Genomic DNA, 21,727 nt, shown 5'->3' on the forward strand with positions numbered 1-21,727 from the left:
ACCGAAATCCAGAACATTACCATTTTCGGTTACTTTCAGAAATGTGGCCTCGTAGTGGCCAAACTGTCAGTGATTATTGGTTGTGCCAATTAACACCTTTTCTTAGAATCACAATGTCTACAACATATCACAGTTTCAGTTATTTTTATCGAAATCCAGAACATCACCATCTTCGGTTACTTTCAAGGAAGATGGCCTCGTTGTGGCCAAACGGTCAGTGATTAGGGGTTGTGCCTATAAAGACCTTTCCTCAGAATCACAATATCTACAACATATCACAGTTTCAGTCATTTTTACCTAAATCCAGAACATCGTCATTTTCGGTTACTTTCTAAAATGTGGCCTCGTAGTGGCAAACGGTCAGCAATTAGTGGTTGCGCCCGTTAAGACCTTTTCTCAGAATTACAATATCTACAACATATAACAGTTTCATTCATTTTACCGAAATCCACATTAATATTTTCGAATACTTTCAAGGAAGATGGCCTCGTTGTGGCCAAACGGTCAGTGATTAGGGGTTGTGCCTATAAAAACCTTTCCTCAGAATCACAATATCTACAACATATCATAGTTTCAGTTATTCTTACCGAAATCCAGAACATCTCCATTTTCGCTTCCTTTCAAAATGTGACCTCGTAGTGTCCAAACAACCAGTGATTATTGGCTGTGCCCACTAAGACCTTTTCTCAGAACCACAATATCTATAACATATCACGGTTTCAGTCGTTTTTACAGAAATCCAGAACCACAATCTTCCGTTACTTTGAAAAAGGTGGCCCTGCAGTAGTCAAACTGTCAGTAATTATTGGTTGTTACCATTAGGACATTTTCTCAGAATCACAATATCTACAACATATCACAGTTTCAGTAATTTTTACCTAAATCCAGAACATCACCATTTTCGGTTACTTTCAAAAAGTGGCCTCGTAGTGGCCAAACGGTCAGTGATTAGTGGCTATGCCCATTAAGAACTTTTCTCAGAATCATTATGTTTACAACGTATGACAGTTTCAGTCATTTTTACCGAAATCCCGGCCATCTACATTTCCGGTTACTTTCAAGCAAGTGGCCAGGTAGTGGCCATACGGTCAGTGATTATTTGTTGTGCCGATTAAGACCTTTTCTCAGAATCACAATATCAACAACATATCACAGTTTTAGTCATTTTTACCTATATCCAGAACACCAACATTTTCGATTACTTTCCAAAAAGTAGCCTCGTAGTGTCCAAACGGCCAATGATTATTGATTGTGCCCATTAAGACATTTTCTCAGAATCACCATGTCTACAACATATCACATTTCAGTCATTTTTACCGAAATCCAGGCCATCAACCTTTTCGGTTACTTTCAAGCAAGTGGCCTGGTAGTGGCCAAATGGTCAGTGATTAGTGGCTGTGCCCCTCAAGATCTTTTCTCAGAATCACAAGATCTACAACATATCACAGTTTCAGTCATTTTTACCGAAATCCAGAACATCACCATCTTCAGTTACTTTCAAGAAAGTGGCCTCGTTGTGGCAAAACTTTCAGTGATTACTGGTTGGGCCTATTAAGACCTTTTCTCAGCATCACAATATCTACAACATATCACAGTTTCAGTCATTTTTACCGAATCCAGAATATCACCATCCTTGGTTAATTTCGAAACAGTGGCCTCGTAGTGGCCAAACGGTCAGTGATTAGTGGTTGTGCCCATTAAGACCTTATTTCAGAATCATTATAGCTACAACACATCACGGTTTCATGCAATTCCAATGAAATCCAAAATAACGTTAAGTTCTGTTGTTTGAAAAAATGTGGCTCTGTAGTTACCAAACGGCCAGTGGTTGGTGGTTGTGCTTATTGAGAGTTTCTCAGGATCACTACATCTACAACATATCACAATTTCAGTCATTTTTATTGGAATTCAGGATATCACTATACTTGGCTGTTTTCAAAAAAGTGGCCCTGTAGTGGCCAAAAAATCAGTGGTTGGCGATTATGCCCATTAAGACTTTTTCTTGGAATCACAATATCTACAACATCACGATTTTTGTCATTTTGTCCAAAATCTCGAATGTAGTTTTCTTCGGCTTTTTTTTTTAAAGTGGCCTTTTGGTGGCCAAACGGCTAATGATTTGTAGTTGAGCCCATTGAGACTTTTTCTCAGGAACATCATATCTACAGCATAACACGGTTTTAAGCAATTCCACCGAAATCCAATTCCCGTAAAGATTGTGTGGGGTCCTTTGTCATTTCGAAGGAGCATTGCCTCTGCAAAACTTCTCTCTCAAAAACGACAAAACCAGTATTTTGTACTTTGAAGTCATCTTTGCATGGGCAGAGTTTCGTTTCTTTAATGTGGACCTTTTAAATCAAGTGGACCTTCTTTTTGAAAAGGGACCCTTTGCGCCCTCAACCTGTTCTCTGAAAGAAACAAAAAACACGTGTTCATTTGTTTTCGGTCTAGTATATGTGTGCTAAGTTTGAAGAAAATCGGATGAAGAGAAACCCTTGTGAAGCTATCTCCTTTATAGTTTTACTTTTTGGACTTGACAGGTTGTTTGCCCCAAAGTCTTCAGTTTCTTTATGACTTCAAATTGTATTGTAAATAAATGCACTTGCAAATTTGCAATATTATATACTGTAATTTCTTAGCCGATAAAATTTTCTGTCCCCGAAAAACAAGAAAGCACCTGTCAAAAGCAATTCTTCGAACTTTCTCGTAGAATTTATCATATAATAAGTTTTTTTTATTCCTCTCTCTCAGAGATTTGCATCCCTTTTGGCCTTTAGGGCCACTCATTGACAAAAGGTGCACACATGACCGCTATATGCAGACATGCTCTTAGGTAGGATCAGAGATTTGGAAAGTAAACGATGTTATAATAATATTAATAATAATAATAATAATAATAATAATAATAATAATAATAATAATAATAATAATAATAATAATAATAATAATAATAATATTCTTATAACAATTAGGTTTACAACTAGAGTCCCATCTCTTTATCTTGCATGTGAGGCCCGCTAGTTAGCTAAGCCACTGGTGTTCCTTATTCTGTGTTTGTCTTTCTTTCCGTATCGTGTGGATGTTTGTTTTTGGGCTGTTAGGCTTGTTGGCTGTTAGGCTGAGATGATATGAGTTGGTCGCGGCAGTAATGTTATTTTGTATAAAAGTAATAGTTACTCCCGTGACCAAGTTGTGTCACCCCGTTATCTTATCTGATATTTAGTAATCAGAGAGATATCAGGAGTTTATGGAACTGGTCTATAAAGACTCCATTCAGTGAGTTCAGTCACTGAATACCAAATTTTATCGCAGATTTATATTTGTTCTTCGTCAAAATATGCTTAACCATTTCCGAGAAAATTACATTGTAGGAATTATGTAGAACAGTAAATCAGTGGTGACGTGAATTTTGAACAGGATATAAGTCTACTATTTAATGCTGTGCCTTCATATCCAATTTCAAAACTAACAATATTAATTTAGCATCGACTACAGGATAGTAGCGTTAAGTTACTTCAACTACATTTGAATTTATTTTAAGGCTTTGAAACACCCGAGGCTCAGAGAATATACTGTAAATGAGGGAAATGAGTCAATTGGGCCATAAACATTTCGCTAGTGAACTAAGGAAGAGTCTTGGTAAACTCCTAAGTTGAAATATTTACCCACTAGGGATCGATCACATCATCTTCCTAATCTGAAGTAATTGTAATACCGCTAAGCTCAAATGCACATGGTTGATCATACTTTTGTTTTTGTATTTACAAGCAGTTTTATTAACTACCTAAGTAAACTACATACTTTTTTGTAATGTAAACTGTTACAAACTGGTATTGAATAATGCTTCTGTGTGTTACAGCTGCCAAGCACACAAGTGAAATTAGCTATTTTAACAAGATAATATAAACGAAGCGCTGTTTTTGAAATTTATAATCTTCCACCTTTTCTGAAATAATACTGTCCGTTCTACCGTTTAACACAACATAAAATAATTTGCCTTGTCACGTAATAATACTTGTTTATTAAAAGATTTAGAAAGGTAACGAAAGTGTATAGTTTATACAAGTGTTTGAAGTGTTATATTTAATGTATTTCTTTGTTGTGAGAGTGAGGAAAATCATTACAATAAATAGAATAAGTTCAGTTTACTTTTAATGGAGTTTCCACTAGTCTGTTTGTGAAAACCTAATATAGCAGTATGCATATCACCTTGATTCGAAAGTAGAGCTAAAGTTCTGGTAGCTCTGGTTTCGTATATAATAAGCAAATTTCTCAAATAACTAGCACCATGATATAAGTGCAAATTTCAACAAGGCACTTTGTCCCTTTTGATTTTCAGTATGTGTGTGTATATATTTATCTGCTTCTACGTTCCACCTAAATCAATCAGCCACACATATTTTAAACGCCGTGATTAAGTAACTACTTATATTAGAATGGAAATCAATTCTATAAATGTGCCCTAGTTGTTTGAGGTAGTAAATTCTTATATTTTAGCTGTTTTGAAAACAGTAAAATCATGAACAACAAAGACAGAAATATTCATCTTGAACACACACACACACACACACACACACACATATATATATATATATATAAATTATATATATATATATATATATATATATATATATATATATATATATATATATATATATATATATATATATATATATATAATTTATGTGAATAAAGTTTTTCATTCATTGGAGATGGCTCCCTCAAAATTTTCTTTGGCCCTTCGTTGGCGCCCCCTGAGAAATATTCTAGCTACGCTACTGATCCCCGGTGGGGATACTTCAGTTGATATCTTTGAGGGGGACAAAATGTGACTGAAGGGGAAAATTCCCCTCATCCCCCCCGGTAATTCGCACCCTGAAAACTAGGGTACCATAATTAACTATATACAGTAAGGGGTTAATATAAATAAACTGTGTTCTGATGAGCAGGCCTACTGTACTACTAGAAAATAGTTTGTTGATGGTATGTAATATTGGAGTTCTTTCAGATCAGTTTGCGTATCCTACGCTTCTCTATATTCTGTATTTTTAATTTTAGATAAGAACATTGTTATTATTATATAATTAGTTTAGGAGAATAATAATAAGCAGCCATTTTTTTCTGCCTTGGGATGGGCACGAGTCGAGCTAAAACTCGACTCGAATTCAAGTCGAGTTTCGAGTCGAATCAAAGGTAATTTTCTCGAATCGAGTTCCGAGCCGAATCATTGTTTTTGACGTCGAGTTTCGAGTCGAGCCATTTATCAAACGGCTCTCTCGTTCCGCTCGTTTTAGAAAGACTTCCAGCATTTATGCACAGCATAGGTTGGAAGGTCATTTCTATATCAACTTCATGAATTAAAGGGAACTCGTATGCCTCGAAAGGCATTTGTTTTGTCCTTCAAGGTCAATAGAAGAATGAAAAAGCTGATACTAGGAGTATTTTAACACGCGACTCACTACAACGATATAACAGAATGTTGCCTCCGGCTGTTAATAAAAGGCTTAACTAGCTGGAACTCGCTAGTATAGTAGCAACGTTCTATGCTGTGTAAGCAATGCTAGGGGTTGTTCTGTCCATGCGCGCCGACTACGTGGGTGCTCTCTGGCTCCAACACTTACACAAATAATCTTGTCAGGGCGCTGCAGGCAAGATTTTTAGGTTCATCTATATATATAAAAGAGAACGCACAAATCCTTTGTTCCCTCATCACGCTAATACGGCTGAACCAATTTCTTTTATTTTTGGGGGGTTATTAGGATTTGGACCCTAGATGGTTTTTATCATATCACTTTAATTTTTAATTACCAGTGTCTTGAGATAATTGACCATTCAAGTGTCCATAACGTACAAATCCTTTGTTAGTTCATCATAGGTAAAAATAAACGTATTTATATGCAACCCACATGACCGTGTCACTCGGCGGGTTAACATAAATGACAGGCGATATAATGGAATTATATACTTGAAAGCGAAAAAGTAAAAATTATCTAAGTAACAAAGTTTATTGCGTTCCGGGGTGACCCCAGCGAAGCGGGGTGAACGCTGCTAGTAGAAACATAACAAAATAAATATTTCTCACTTGCCACTATCAAAAAATAAACAATTAAAACATAGAGATTGAAGTTAAAATTTCTAACCTCGAAAGCATAATTATTTCTTACAAGTTTGTTTGTGCAAAGGCAACACAGGAACACACTAAGCTAGTCACTTTATACTTTATGTCCACAACAAAATCCTTGCAAGTTCTTTCTGCTTTAAAATTATTTTCTTTTATAATGATTTTTTCATTTTAATTTGTATGAATGTAGTATTTTCTTTTAGTAACGTGTTGATAATATCACTGCCTCTTGCACTCATTGTGCATCATGTAAGTTGTTGAACATATACACTAAATATCACGATTATATATGTTGGGAATATGCATTACAGTAATTAAACTTGAACCCGGGGGATTAAACCTGTTTCTTTACGTTTAAGTCAGCCGTGTTACCGACTGAGCTAGGACAGCTCCAACTTATCCTTATATTACCGGTATATTTTACTTTATCACAGCACATCCCTTGATGACAGTGTTCATAAAAGATTTTAACTGAAAAGAAATCAAACAAAAAAATCGAGACTCCCTTGGAAACATATAATACGCCCCGCCATTGATATGCACCCACATACATTTTGGAAAGTCGGCGCCGTTGGTTCTATCTGTTGTGTTTGAAACCAGTGTTTCTTTCAGAAACTATGTTCCGGGGGGGGGGGAGAACATTTCGTATTCCGGAGGGCATTGTTGATATTACTCTGTTTATTATTATATTATAGACGTATTGTTTTGGTCTCTTCCGGCGGACACTCTCAGAGCTCCGGGCGGGCAGTGCCCCCTGAAAACACTTCTGGAAGAAACACTGTTTGAAATACACCTAATGCAATATAAATAAAGTAAAAAGTTTGTTTCTGTGTCTGTCTGTATGTATGTATGTATCTGTGTGCTGCCTGGAGACCAGACGAGAGGCCCGAGAGTTACCAAATTTTGATCTCGGGTACCTTGGTCCAGGTCCCAGATCAAGATGAAGCGTTTTTTTTTTTAATCGAACCAGGGGGTCTCAAAAGACGTTTACAGGGACATGTGAAAGTAGCAGAAAATGACCGATATTAGTGTCGAATTCATAGTTTTTGCGGCTCAGACATCAATGGTGAAACTCCGACTGCATTAACTTCCAAATTCACCCCATTTGGTTGCGGGTCGTGGTACCGTAGACGATATCCTGACATGTAAATATAATCCAAAATACCTATATTAATGTTAAATCCATAGTTTTCGCACTCGCTGAAATCAATGGTGATACTACTACAGGCGTTGACTTCCAAATACAGCCACCATGCGAATAATGGGTTTTTCAGATAGTTATTAATAAATGCAAGAAATAAATTATTAATAATAAATTGGAATAGATAGGAATACATTTTGAAATAAAGAAACGAAAGTGTAAACATACATAACCATATCTGCATAATCTATCCTAAATCACTAATCACTGCACGATCACTAATCTAACAAGAAGAAAGTAGACTTTGGTAAATTAACTTCGGGGTCATTTTTTGCGAGGTAGTGTTGCGCATTTAAAATACGAATATTTAGGGATGCTCACGAGTCGAGACGTGTCTCGAATCTCGACTGGAATTCGAGCCAAGACACACTTTGTAAAATTCGAGACGTGTCGAGACAAACGTATTTCTCGACTCTAATTTTCGAGTCGAGACACGGGTCGAGTCGGGACTGTTCGTAAAACTTTCGACTCGACTCGAATGTCTCGAAAATCTTTCTATAATTTTTAAAATTATTTTGAAGAAAGTATTTACTCAGAAACAGCCTTGAAACCAATTCCAGCATTTATTACTTTAGAAAGGTACAGAACGGATAAACTTAATAGTTAATCTTTCGAAATCAAGATTTTATTTTCAGCTCAATTCAGTTATTTAAAACTAACAATTAATGTCGTGATATTTGATTTTACTTCAAATATAATAATAATAATAATAATAATAATAATAATAATAATAATAATAATAATAATAATAATAATAATAATAATAATAATAATAATAATAATAATAATAATGCTCTGGGGAACACCCACGTGACCATCCATGTGTCTGGTGGAGCTCGAGCAAGGCACAATGATGGCCGAGGCGTATCGCACACTGCTTGCAGACTACGTATACCCCTTCATGACGACCATGTTTCCCAACGGTAGTGGCATTTTTCGACAAGATAATGCACCATGTCACAAGGCCAGGAGTGTGATGAAGTGGTTCAGGATATGTTCAACAATGTTCTATATCTGTTGACGGTGTGCGAATTACAAGAGGGATGAGGGAAATCCCCATTGGTAATACTGGATGTTGCTATAACCAAAGGAGATTTCTCTCTATGTCAAAGAACTATGTGCTGTGTAATTAAAATGCTATGAGTAGTTTTATCTGTAGTGTGTATAAAATAAATTATTAAGAAATGCAACCTATGTGACTTTATGATTCCAAAAATGGCTTTGGTTCGAATAACATCATAAAACAATAAAAAGAAACTAAATTTCATTGTCAAACCAGCATCCTTTGAAACTCAAACAGAAAAAGGCTGACACGTTTGTGTCTTTGTTCGGAACGAGAAAACTCATGGAACAATGATTAGTCACTGATGAAACTGGCATTAAGAGAATTTGTATTTGTATAAAGGATTTTTATACATACATATAAGCACCAACCCTCGGAATGAAATCTTCTGAAACACTGATCTCGATGCATGGTTTAACATTTTATTTGAATCTGGAACACTATCACAAAATATTTATACTTGAATCCATTGGAAAATGGAAATAAAAGCTGTTTGTAAGAATCATTAAAAAAAATAACTTTAGGTATTCCTTGTTCTTTAAGGATAGTCCTCATTTGAAATAATAAACACTGGTATACTTTCGAAGGCAATAATTTATTCCGAGTTAATACATTTTAAAATAATTTCAAAAACAGTGTTTGCATTTTTGAGACATTAGAAGAGACGAGGCATTTCAAGAGACGTCTCGTCTCGTTTCAGAGACGAGACGGGACAAGTAGTCTATCTCGTCTCGTGTCTCGTATTAAAGGGTTCTGTCTCGTCTCGTGGCAACACTATTTGAAAGAAAGAAACAAATATGTAAAGATACATATATGACTACACACACGGATAAAGTAGTCATACATGTATTTTAACCTTCTGACTACTTAACCCCCACTAATTTAAGATAATCTACAAAAAATGCAAGAAAGTAATTATTAAGAAGAAATATAAACATATAGAAATGTATTTTGAAAGGGAAAAAAGCAAACCGTACCAGCCGTAATATGAAACTGGGTTGCTCACTCAACAAGCAGACACCTTACCGAATTATCTGCGGGAGAACTTGCAATTTGTGGTTTCGAAGCTTTATTTATATTGTGTGTGTTACGTAACGACGCTACGGGATGTCATTACTAGTGCGACCACCTCATTCAAGACCCGTTTTGTAGATTGATTGAGAAAAAAAGAGTGATTTCGTAAATCTACAAAACGGATCTTGTATATACAGAGTGTAACAAAAAGGTACGGCAAAACTTCATGGGTGGATTCCTTATGGGTAGGCAAGCAAAAAAGTTCAGATGACCATATGTCGGAAAATGCATCGTTCCAGAGTTATGGCCCTTGAGCCGCCTAATGGTGTGAAGTAGTCACATTCTGATCACTCCTTAATGTGTCTCAATTTAAACCTCAATATCTCAAACTCTAATTAAGATAGTACGCGACAAAACATAACCAATTTTTCCATCGAAGGTCAAGATCTAAGGGTTTACTTGTCCCTACCATAAATCCTTCATTGTAACTAGATTTCGGCGTTGCCGCTCCAACTCAGGTAGAACTGTATAAAGCTCTCATTATGGCTAACCCCATTACGGTTATCATAGTAGCATCGTACAGCGTTTGTTCCGTTTGGCATCTAGCTTTTAAAGCGTGATTGAACAACGTATATTTCGGTAGCTAGGCTTTGCAATCAGCCCACGTCATGTGACAATATATTATCTCAATGGAATGACAATATATTATGCCTTTTGGGCATCAAATTTCAAAATTTTGGGTGTGGGCTTTTGCATCCTAAAGCCGTTTTTCCGCAGAATAAAAAACCGTATTCTTTTATTTTTTGCGTATTGTCCCTACACAATGTGTCGTTTCAATTCATGTCCTTCAAGCACTTCTGACATACTGTTATAAGCACTTTTGATGTTTCACGATCAAAGTTTTGGAGGGGTCTGTGTCCCACCTATAAACGTTTTTCTTTTTTTTTTCAGGAAAATACTTTGAAGCCTACGACTTGGTCTTAAACACCATGATCAGAAGATTTGAGGACTATATTTTCTTTCTGCTGTAGGATATTTAACAGTTGCTGATTAATAATACTAATGTAAAATCTGTTCACATATCTCCAATTTAATCTAAATGTATTCAAAGGACATACATTTTGATATTTTAAAAGCACAGTTAAAAATACTTTCCTTGCTTCACCGAAGCAAAAATGATTCTTTAAACGTATGTTCTTTCTAGAACAGCTTCTCTTTATTGATAAAAATCGTAATTTCGCAGTTATTAAAAGCAATATTTCTGAGTCTAGACGTAGAAGAGAGGGGACCATGAGCATTAAAATGATGACAGAAATATAGTGAAATCTCAGTTTCAAATTTCATGTCTACCTTGAATCCAAATACCTGTGCCGTCATTTCCTTCAATGTTGAAAGGGGCCGAAATTTGCAATTGATCTAAATTTTTCGCTTATATAATCGTTAATTCCCACTATTTGTTCATAAAATTTTAAAGAAAAAAATGAAATGAAATCTTTAAGTGTTACGTCCCACGTTTATGCCGGTCAGGCTAAAGGAGACGGTGAGGATGAGAAATGAGTGAAATGGTGGAATGAAGAATGTGGGAGGAAACGGGAGAACCCCGAGAAAACACACGAGCACGGTGTTTCTCTATCACAAAGTCCACACGGCGCTAGCTGGCATCAAACATGGGGCCCCAACCACCGAAGATGAACGCTCTACCACTGAGCCACTGCGCCCCCAAAATTTTAAAGAAATATTAGTTACTAACAAGTAAAACTTCCGATGTGTAACACTTCGAATTTGATAAAGTTTGGCAGGGAGATATTACACATGAAATAAACGAATACGTGTTTCCTATTTTCCGCGGAAAATCAGTTTTAGGGGGTAAAGCCCCCACGCAAAATTTTGAAAGTTGACGCCCGAAAGGCAAAGAAAGTGAACAGAAGTAAACGAAATTTTACACACATATTGCAGACAAAATTAAGGAATAAGTGCTTCGTATTTTCCTAAAAAAAACGGAGAGGTGGGGCACGGACCCCTCCAAAACTTTCATCACGAAATATTGAAAGTGTTAGTAACAGTATGTCAGATATGTGTAAAGGACATGAAAAATTGCAACGAAACTTCGTGTAAGAACAATGCGCAAAAAATAAAGGAATACGGGCTTTTTGCGGAAAACCGGTATTAGGGGCAAAAATCCCCACCCACATTCTTTTTTAATTGAGGCCCGAAAGGCCAGAGGAAGTCAACCGGAGTCAATGAAATTGTGCACAGATATTGTAGACATAAAATGAGGGAAAACGGGTTTCTTATTTTCTTGAAAAAATGAAAACCGTTTAGGTGGGACACAGACCCCTTTTAACTTTGATCGTGAAATATTAAAAGTGCTAATAACAGTATGTCAGAAGTGCTTGAAGGACATGAAAAATTGGAACATATTGTGTAGGGACAGTATGGAAAAAATAAACGAATACGGGTTTTCTATTTTCTGCGGAAAAAGGTTTTAGAGGCAAAAGCCACCATCGAAAATTTTGAAAATTGAGGCCGAAAGGCTAGAGGAAGTGAATGAAATTGTGCATAGATACTGTAGACAAAATTAGGGAATACAGGTTTCTTATTGTCCTGAAAAAAAAAAGACACCAGTTTAGGTGATACACAGACCCCTCCAAAAATTTGATCGTAAAATGTCAAAAGTGCTCATAACAGTATGTCACAAGTGCTTGAAGGACATGAAGAATTGGAACCACACATTGTTTAGGGACAATACGCAAAAAAAAATAAATAAACGAATACGGTTTCTTATTCTGTGGTAAAACGGTTTTAGGGTGACAAAAGCCCCACCCAAAATTTTGAAATTTGAGGCCCAAAACGCAAGAAGAACTGCACCGAATTGAATTACATTGTACAGAGATATTGTAGACGCAAAATGAGATAATTGGGTTTCGTATTATCCTGGAAAAAGCGGTTGAGTGAGGCACGGACATTCTAAACCATTGATTACTAAATATCAAAATTGCAAACAAGTATACGTCAGACGTTCCTAAAGAATATTTAGAATTGCAACGAAACTTCGTATAGGGACAATTTCCAAAACAATAAATGAAACGTGTTTCACCTTTTGTGGAAAACACTGTTGGGGCCTAGGCCACATCAGAAAAAAAAGGAAATATTTTCGTAATAGCACAGGAAGGAGTGGACCGAAGCAAATGAAATTGTGTGTAGATATTATATACACCCTATGTAAAATAAACACTTTCGTATTTCTCAAGTGTCCCTATCCGTTTTGCTTCAAATTTGGGAGATCAAAAGCAAACTGGAAATACATCGACACGTGTTTTTGTTTATGCTCAAAAACATTGTAAGGGTTAAAAGTGCCTCCTGAAATACTATTTTAAAAAACGCTATACTGTTTGTGCTTGTAGTTGATCTGAAAAATTTAAAGAAATCGGATGGAGAAACGACACATGTGAAACACGAAAGGCCATAGTTTATAAACCCAATATCTACATACAATTTCATTCGCTTTCGTCCACCCCTCTCGCCACTCAAAGCCTCAAAGCCATCTTACCTCTACTTGTGCACATTTCATTCATTTCGGTCCACTTCTTCTTGCCTTTCTTGGTCAACTTTCAAATTTTTGAGTGGGAGCTTTTGCCCTCTAAAACCATTTATCCACAGAAAATAAAAAACGCGTATTCGTTTTTTTTTTTGAGTATTGTTCATACAAAAAGTTACGTTCAAATTCTTCATGTCCTTCACACACACCTGATATACTGTTACTAGCACTTTTGATATTTGTTGATCAAAGGTTTGAAGGGGCCCGTGCCCCACCTAACCGTTTCTTACAGGAAGATACGAAACCCGTATTCCCTCAGTTTATATCTGCAATATCTGTGCAAAATTTCATTCACTTTGCTTCAGTTCTTCTTACCTTTCGGGAGTCAACTTTCAAAATTTTGTGGTGGGTTCTTTTGCCCCCTAAAACCGTTTTTCCGCAGAAAATAAAAAACAACAGTATTCGTTTATTTTTGGCATATTGTCCATACACAAAGTTATGTTGCAATTCTTCATGTCCTTTACACACATCTGACATACTGTTACTAGCACTTTCGATATTTCGTGATCAAAGGTTTGGAGGGGTCGGTGCCCCAAACAACCCTTTTTTCCAAGAATATACTTAACCCGTATTCCCTCATTTTATGTCTACAATATCTGTGCACAACTTCATTCACTGCGGTTCACATCTTTTTGCCTTTCGGGCGTCAACTTTCAAAATTTTTGGTGGGGGATTTTGCCCCCTAAAACCGATTTTGCGCAGAAAATATAAAACAGTATATGTTTACTTTTTGCGTATTGTTCATACACAAAGTTATGTTGCAATTCTTCATGTCCTTAACACACATCTGACATACTGTTACTAGCACTTTTGATTTTACGTGATCATCGGTTTGGTGGGTTCGGTGCCCCACCCAACCGTTTTCTGAAGGATAATATGAACAACCGTATCCTCACAAGTAAACCTTACGTTTGGGTGAATCGAGTTGCTGATTGAGACACATATGAGAAAGTAGTACTAAATGTGGTCAGTATTTCAGTGAAGTTGTAGGTGCGAAGCTCCAGAGGTTTAGGAGATACAGCTACCAGAACATCACATGGAAGTACAGAATAATCTTCATACAGTTGGAGGTAAAAGCTCTGTAAGATCTTTTGTAACGACAAAAGGTGAATAACAAATATGTGGGTACATATTAGAACTAGGGGGAAGTCATATGGTAAGGGTATACCTGACGGCGGCCATCTTGAAATCCGCCATTTTGAATTAAGGTTAAGTTTTTAAAATGGGAATAGGGTCATGTGATACATGATTTAAGGCGCAAATTTAATCAGAAGAACAATGGTGACGTTAATTTTGATTTACGCGCAATTGGTAAAAAGTTACAGGGAAATTAAATATTATTGCAGCATATGTATTAGTCCTTTACCCCACCTTGTAAATTTTGTGTTAATGATAATAATTAAATAAAAAGCAGGTAAATAAATATTAGGTCTATTGTAAGAGTTGCCTTGATGGCGGCCATGTTCAAATCCGCCATTTTGAATCAGACAAAAGTTTTAAACAAAGCGCATAACAGTGACACCTTATTAATAGCAAATTTTACCATAACTCCAACGGTATAACTATTTTTGCTTTATCATTAACCAGCACAAAATTAAATGGATCGCTCCTTGCGACTACTGCTTTGACGGAATTGTTAACGACAAATGTGTCAAGTGTAACTCGATTGCCTTTGTCAGGTGTGCTCACTGTGAGCAGAGCATTTGTGCAAGTCATGCACTCTTTTCTGAACTACATATTGATTGTACTAATTGAGAACTTTTCTGGAAGAAAGACCCAAGTTCAATTATGGGTCAATTCCAATTTGGTCATTTTTCCATAAATTAGCAACTTATTTATGCGATAACAAATGCTGGTTAATGATAAAGCAAAAATGGTTATACCGTTGGAGTTATGGTAAAATTTGCTATTAATAAGGTGTCAATGTTATGCGCTTTGTTTAAAGCTTTTGTCTGGCTCAAAATGGCGGATTTGAACATGGCTGCCATCAAGGCAACTCTTACCATAGACCTAATATTTATCCACCTGCTTTTTTATTTAATTATTATCATTAACACAAAATTTACAAGGTGGGGTAAAGGACTAATACATATGCTGCAACAATATTTAAATTCCCTGTAACTTTTTACCAATTGCGCGTAAATCAAAATTAACGTCACCATTGTTCTTCTGATTAAATTTGCGCCTTAAATCATGTATCACATGACCCTATTCCTATTTTAAAAACTTAACCTTAATTCAAAATAGCGAATTTCAAGATGGCCGCCGTCAGGTATACCCTTACTATATGACTTTCCCCTAGTCCTAATATGTACCCATATATTTGTTATTCACCTTTTGTCGTTACAAAAGGTCTTACAGAGCTTTTACCTCCAACTGTATGAAGACTATTCTGTACTTCCATGTGATGTTCTGATAGCTGTATCTCCTAAACCCCTCGAGCTTCGCACCTACAACTTCACTGAAATACTGACCATATTTAGTACTACTTTGTCATATGTGTCTCAGACAGCAACTCGATTCACCCAAACGTAAGGTTTACTTGTCAGTTTACGTATGCAATATCTGTGCAGAATTTCATTCAGTTCGGTTCACTTCTTCCTGCTTTCGGGCGTCAACATTCAAAATTTTAGGTAGGGATTTTGCCCCTAAGACCGTTTTTTTTTTCAGAAAATCAAAATCCAACATTTATTTACTTTCTTGCGTATTGTCCATACAGAAAGTTATGTTGCAATTCTTCATGTCCTTACACACATTGGACATACTGTTACTAGCACTTTTGATATTTCGTCATCAAATAATTGGAGTGACCCGTGCCCCACCTAACCGTTTTTTTTAGGAAAATACGAAAACCGTATAATCATTTCACCTCTACAATGTCTGTGCAAAATTACATTCACTTTAGTTCACTTCCTCTTAGCGTTCAGCATCAACTTTCAAAATTTGTTTTTTTTTTTGCAACCTAAAAACCGTTTTTCTCAGAAAATAAAAAACAAACTTTATTCGTTTGTATTTGGTGTATTGTCCATACACAAAGTATGTTGCAATTCTTCATGTCCTTTACACACATCTGACATACTGTTACTAACACTTTCGATATTTCGTGATCAAATGTTTGGAGGGGTCGGTGCCCCAAACAACCCTTTTTTCAGGAATATACTAAACCCGTATTCCCTCATTTCATGTCTTTAATATCTGTGCACAACTTCATTCACTTTGGTTCACTTCTTCCTGCCTTTCGGGCGTCAACATTCAAAATTTTGGTTAGAGTTTTGTCTCCTAAAACAGTTTTTTTTTAGAAAATAAAAACCAGTATATATTTAATTTTTGCGTATTGTCCATACACAAAGATTCGTTGCAATTCTTCATGTCCTTTACACACATCTGACATACTGTTAGTAGCAGTTTTTATGTTTCGTGATCAAGGGTTTGGAGTGGTCGGTGCCCCACCCAACCGTTTTCTCCCGAAAAATTCGAAAAACCGTATCCTCATTTTACGTGTGCTATATCTGTTCAAAATTTCATTCACTTTTGTTCACTTCTTCTTGCCTTTGGGGCCTCAATTTTCAAAATTTTTAATGGAGGATTTAGACAATAAAAATATTTTACCTCAAAACATAAAAAAAAAACCGTATTCGTTTATTTTTCCGTATTGTCCATACACAAAGTTACGTTGCAATTATTCATATCCTTTACACACATCTGTCATACTGCTTTTAGCACTTTTGATATTTCGTCATCAAATGTTTGGAGGGACCGTGCCCGACCTAACCATCTTTTTTAGGAAAATACGAGACAGTATTCCTTCATTCTATGTCTACAAAATCTGTGCAAAACTTCATTCACTGCGGTTCACTTTTTCTTGCCCTTCGGGCGTCAACTACCAAAATTTTGGGCTGGGTTCTTTTGAACCTAAAACTATTTTTCCGCAGAAAATAAAAAAAAACAGTATTCCTTTATTGTTTGCGTATTGTAAATACAAAAAGTTTCGTTGCAATTCTTCATGTCCTTTACACACATCTGACATATTGATACGAGCACTTTTGATATTTCGTGATCAAATTTTTGGAGGGGTTCGTGGCCCACACTACCGTTTCCTCCAGGAAAATACGAAACCCGTATCTTCATTTACATACTGTTACTAACACACTGTTACTGTTCATACACAAAGTTTCGTTGCAATTCTTCATGTCCTTTATACACATCTGACATACTGTTACTAGCACTTTCGATATTTCGTGATCAAAGGTTTGGAGGGGTCTGGGACCCACCCAACACTCTTTTCCAGGAGTATACGAAAGCCGTATTCCCTTTATGTCTACAATATCTGCGCACAATTTCATTCACTTTGGTTCAATTCCTTTTGCCTTTCGGGTGTCAACTTTCAAAATTTTGGTTGGGGGATTTTGTCCCCTAAAAGCGTTTTTCCGTAGGAAAAAACAGTATTTGTTTATTTTTTGAGTATTGTCCAAACAGAAAGTTATGTTGCAATTCTTCATGTCCTTAACACACATCTGACAGTGTTACTAGCACTTTTGATTTTTCGTGATCAAAGGTTAGAAGGATTCGGTGCCCCACCCAACCGTTTTCTGAAGGGAAATACGAAAACCCGCATCCTCAGTTTACGTCTGCAATGTCTGTACACAATTTCATTCACTCCGGTTCACTTCTTCTTGCCTTTAGGACGTCAACTTTCAAAATTTTAGTTGGAATCTTTTTCCACCTAAAACTGTTTTTACGCAGAACATAAATCCGTATTTGTTTATTCTTGGCGTATTATTCATACACAAAGTTATGTTACAATTCTTCATGTGCTTTACACACATCTGACATACTGTTACTAGCACTTTTGATATTTCGTGATCAAACATTTGGAGGGTTCTTTGCTCCACCCAACCCTTTTTTGCAGGAGTATACGAAACCCGTTTTTTTGTTGTTGTTGTCATTTTACGTCTACAATATCTATGCACAATTTTATTCACTTTGGTTCACTTGCTTTTGCCTTTCTGGTGTCAACTTTCAAAATTTTGGTTGGGGGATTTTGCCCCTAAAATGTTTTTTCCTCAGAACATAAAAAACCCGTGTTCGTTTATTTTTGCGTATTGTTCATACATAAAATTATGTTGCAATTCTCTATGTCCTTTACAAACATCTGACATAGTGTTACTAGCACTTTTGATATTTTGTAATAGAAGTTTGGGGGCTTCGTGTCCCACCCAACCGTTTTTTCCAGGAAAATACGAAACCCATTTTTTGTCATTTTACGTCTACAATATCGCACAATATCGTTTACTTCGGTTCACTTCTTTTTGCCTTTCGGGTGTCAACTTTTAAAATTTTGATCGGGGCTTTTATATTAAAATTTTGCATTATATAACTCTTTTTCTTTTTTATGAGATTCTTTTTTGGGGGTGAAGGAGAGAAATGGTTTCCTCTGATATTTGTTTCTTGCCATTCATCTTGTTTGAACTGCTTAAGTAAGATCATTTTGTAACTTTTGATGTGATCCAAATCTGTTACGATAATAAAATTGTCATTCTTAATAATTTGTTTTATTCTCTTATTTGCAGTTTGCCACACTGATATATTTGTTACAAAATTGAGGTTTGGTCCAACGCCTTTCGAATTCGCAACCAACCAAAGCGCCGAGCCTTTTGGGTTGCCTGCTATTGCAGGAAAAGGAGAATTGCAAGTGGTAATGCACTTTTGGAGTCGTGTATACATCTTACATATAAATGTGTCAAGTATGTAATAACGAACTTTTTGTTGCGCTGCTGTACACAGTGTTGCCAGAGATGAAATATTTTCGAAAAAATCGATTTTTTGTGATTTTTAAAATTTCTTCTTTTTCTTCTAGTCAGTGTTCAAAATAGGAAACAATATTACATAATTGGAATTTGCGATCCATAAGCTTTAGAAAGATGTATTACTGATTGCTCTATGTTAATTAGGAGGGGCACAGGAGGCGCGTAAGTGAAACTTTGCGAATAGTAGTAGCGTGTGGCGGCCATGTTAGAAAATTCTTCATAGTGGCCTTACCCCACCTCGGAGAGTAGTAGACTTTTCACCGCCGTTTTCCTCAGGTATTTTTCCATAAGAACCCGTTGACAAAAATTGTATTGCAATTTGTTCTAGATTCAACAACAATTTACCTAGACTAATAAGAACTCCAATACTTTTTGCATATCTTCTAACTTCAACTATCAGCTGTCGAATGACCTTTTCTCTGACCCGCTAAAATTTATGTACCGTGTGAGTTTAGAACACTAACACCATGGGTGATATCAATAAAACGGAGAAGTTACTCATTACGCCCAATTTTGAAGTAGTTACTCGCATTGGTATCAATAAAAAGAGAACTGAGCACTAGTCGTCTCGGCTGACCTCGGAGAAGCCCCGCCCTTTTGAAGTAACCACACCTCTATTCTCGAGCCGAATAACTACTCCGCGTTTGATATCAATAAAAATCAAGACTCTTCTGTGATGCTAGTAATTTCTCCAAATTTGTGGAGCAAGCTAAATAGGTGACTCCGTGCAAAATGTGGCAGAGTATATGATTGTTTTGCTATGTAGTAAAACTTATAAATTGCGTAGAAATGTTGCAAATGGAGATTACAAAAAACATAGGTTCATGAAAGAAAATGTAAAGTAGTTAGCACAACATTTTTTAGGAGAATCAACGGAAATTTGGGGTGGTGCACTACGTAATGACGAAAAGATGCGGGTTTTCTTGCTTTACGTGAGTGATCCGGTATTCCAGGTCTGAATTGAATGTCAGGGGATTCTGTTGTGGCTCAAAGTACTGTGTCTATGACTACTACAAGTGTAATGGATGCGATTATTGCGAAATCTGAAAATTGATTGTTTCCGGAGGTGTGTGTAATATTCAAACAGCAAAGGCAGAGTGGCAAGAACAATATACATTTCCGGGTGCTATCGGAGCACTTGACTAGAAACACGTGGCAATAAAGAAACCTAGTATTTTGGAGACGAATACGCTAATAGGAAGAGCTCCTTCGTGGCTAAGCGGATAGCGTACATGCCTTTGGTATGAGAGACCCGCGTTCGATTCCCGGCTGGAGTTCATATGGTTCGGATTTCAAGTTACTCAGTGGGTCTCGTCTTATATAGCCTCGCTACTGAAAAGGACATTAAACTCAAAACCAACTCAACTCAACGCTGATAGGAAGGGTGTATACATGAGAATGTATATTTTTTTATGCCAAGGTGAAAGGGGATACGTATGGTGTGGAAAACGCAATCAGATGGATGTGCTTTATGACGTGACTGGCTGGACTATTTAAAAAAGGAAACAAAAGGACCAAGTGTCTGATTTCGTTCTTAAAGCCAAACAATCTACAAAGACCTTGAACAACACGTGATATGCACTTGTCGTGCTAATCTTGATATTGCTGGATTCCAATCAACATCCATCAGTTCCAAGAAGTTCATTCCCGTGGTTTCAGTATTACTTTCTTATTTCCCGTTTTCTTTTTCAAATTAGTTTTTTTTTTTTCTTAATGCTCGCTCGGATATTAAAGATTCTCTTTTGGATTTGTGTCTCATTTGTAGATGTATTTGATATTTCGTTGCATTTCACTGTAATTGCCTTCAAAGCTTCGGCTTTCCTTCGTTTACTTTCTGGTAACCGTGACTTTGAAAGTACCACTGGAACTTTTATAATATCCACAAATGCATTTTAATTGAAACTGTCGTTGCTACTTGTCCCTCCCATGGCGTTTAGGATATTACGCCATAAGTTAAAAACAACGAAATGACCACGCGACGGAAGGGAGAAATGAATAACTACTTCTTTTATTGATACGACTCAGTGCTACGTGCAGAGGAAGCGCGAGAAAACGTTCATAAATCTGGAGCAGACTAGACCTGAGTAGTGGCTTGTTTTATTGATACAAAATTGAGGGAGGAGATTACTCCAGGTGTAGTTACTCCGATTCTCGAGCAGGACTTCTCAGGAGTAGTTACTTATTTTTATTGATATCACCCCATATCATGCGCAAAAGGCTCAATCCATATTTTATTTTTACATTAGAAAATTCCATGAGCTTTGTTTTGCTGTAGAAAGAAGAAATGATGGACATTGGTGTTAAATGTATTGACTAGCTATCACCGACTAAAAGCCGTTTGGCTATCCACAGCCTTTTGTAAGCTCGAATGCCTGCGATTACTTATTTTTATCTGTTACGTGCAACTAGCAGTAGATAATTATGTGAAATATTTGAATTTATATAAATAATCTGTGTATTATTCTTGTTTAAAATGGGAAAGAATTTATACATATATCGTACATGATATAAAGAAAATATTATATATAGACCTATAAACCTTGTGAGTCTTATGCAGAGTCATTTTGACATATGATTAGAGTCATACTAAAGGCCTGGCCACTGCAGGAAATATATGTTAGTTGAACTCTTTAGTATGGTACTAATCACGCGTCAGAACGACTCTACGTAAGTCCTTGTAAGTTTTTTTGGGGGGGGGCGCGGTGGCTCAGTGGTAGAGTGTCACCTCTGGTGCTTGGGGTCCCGGGTTCGATCCCAGCCCCCGCCAAGTGAACTTTGTGGTGGACAAACACCGTGCTCGTGGGTTTTCTCGGGGTTCTCCCGTTTCCTCCCACTTTCTTCATTCCACCATTTTCATTCATCTCTCATTATCACCGTCTCCTTTAGCCTCACCGGCATAAGCGTGGGACATAAAACTTAAAGA

The 21,727-nt window shown here is 36.6% G+C and overlaps 1 protein-coding gene across 3 annotated transcripts in view; it reads left to right on the forward strand.

Moving 5' to 3' along the window:
- LOC145681468 (mitochondrial adenyl nucleotide antiporter SLC25A25-like) overlaps positions 1 to 21,727 on the forward strand; it is a 168,467-nt gene that overhangs the window by 88,248 nt on the left and 58,492 nt on the right. The window lies entirely within an intron of this gene.

Source organism: Thermobia domestica, chromosome 3 (genome assembly GCF_964235325.1).
Source record: "Thermobia domestica chromosome 3, izTheDome1.hap1.1, whole genome shotgun sequence".
NCBI classification, from domain to species: Eukaryota; Metazoa; Arthropoda; class Insecta; order Zygentoma; family Lepismatidae; genus Thermobia; species Thermobia domestica.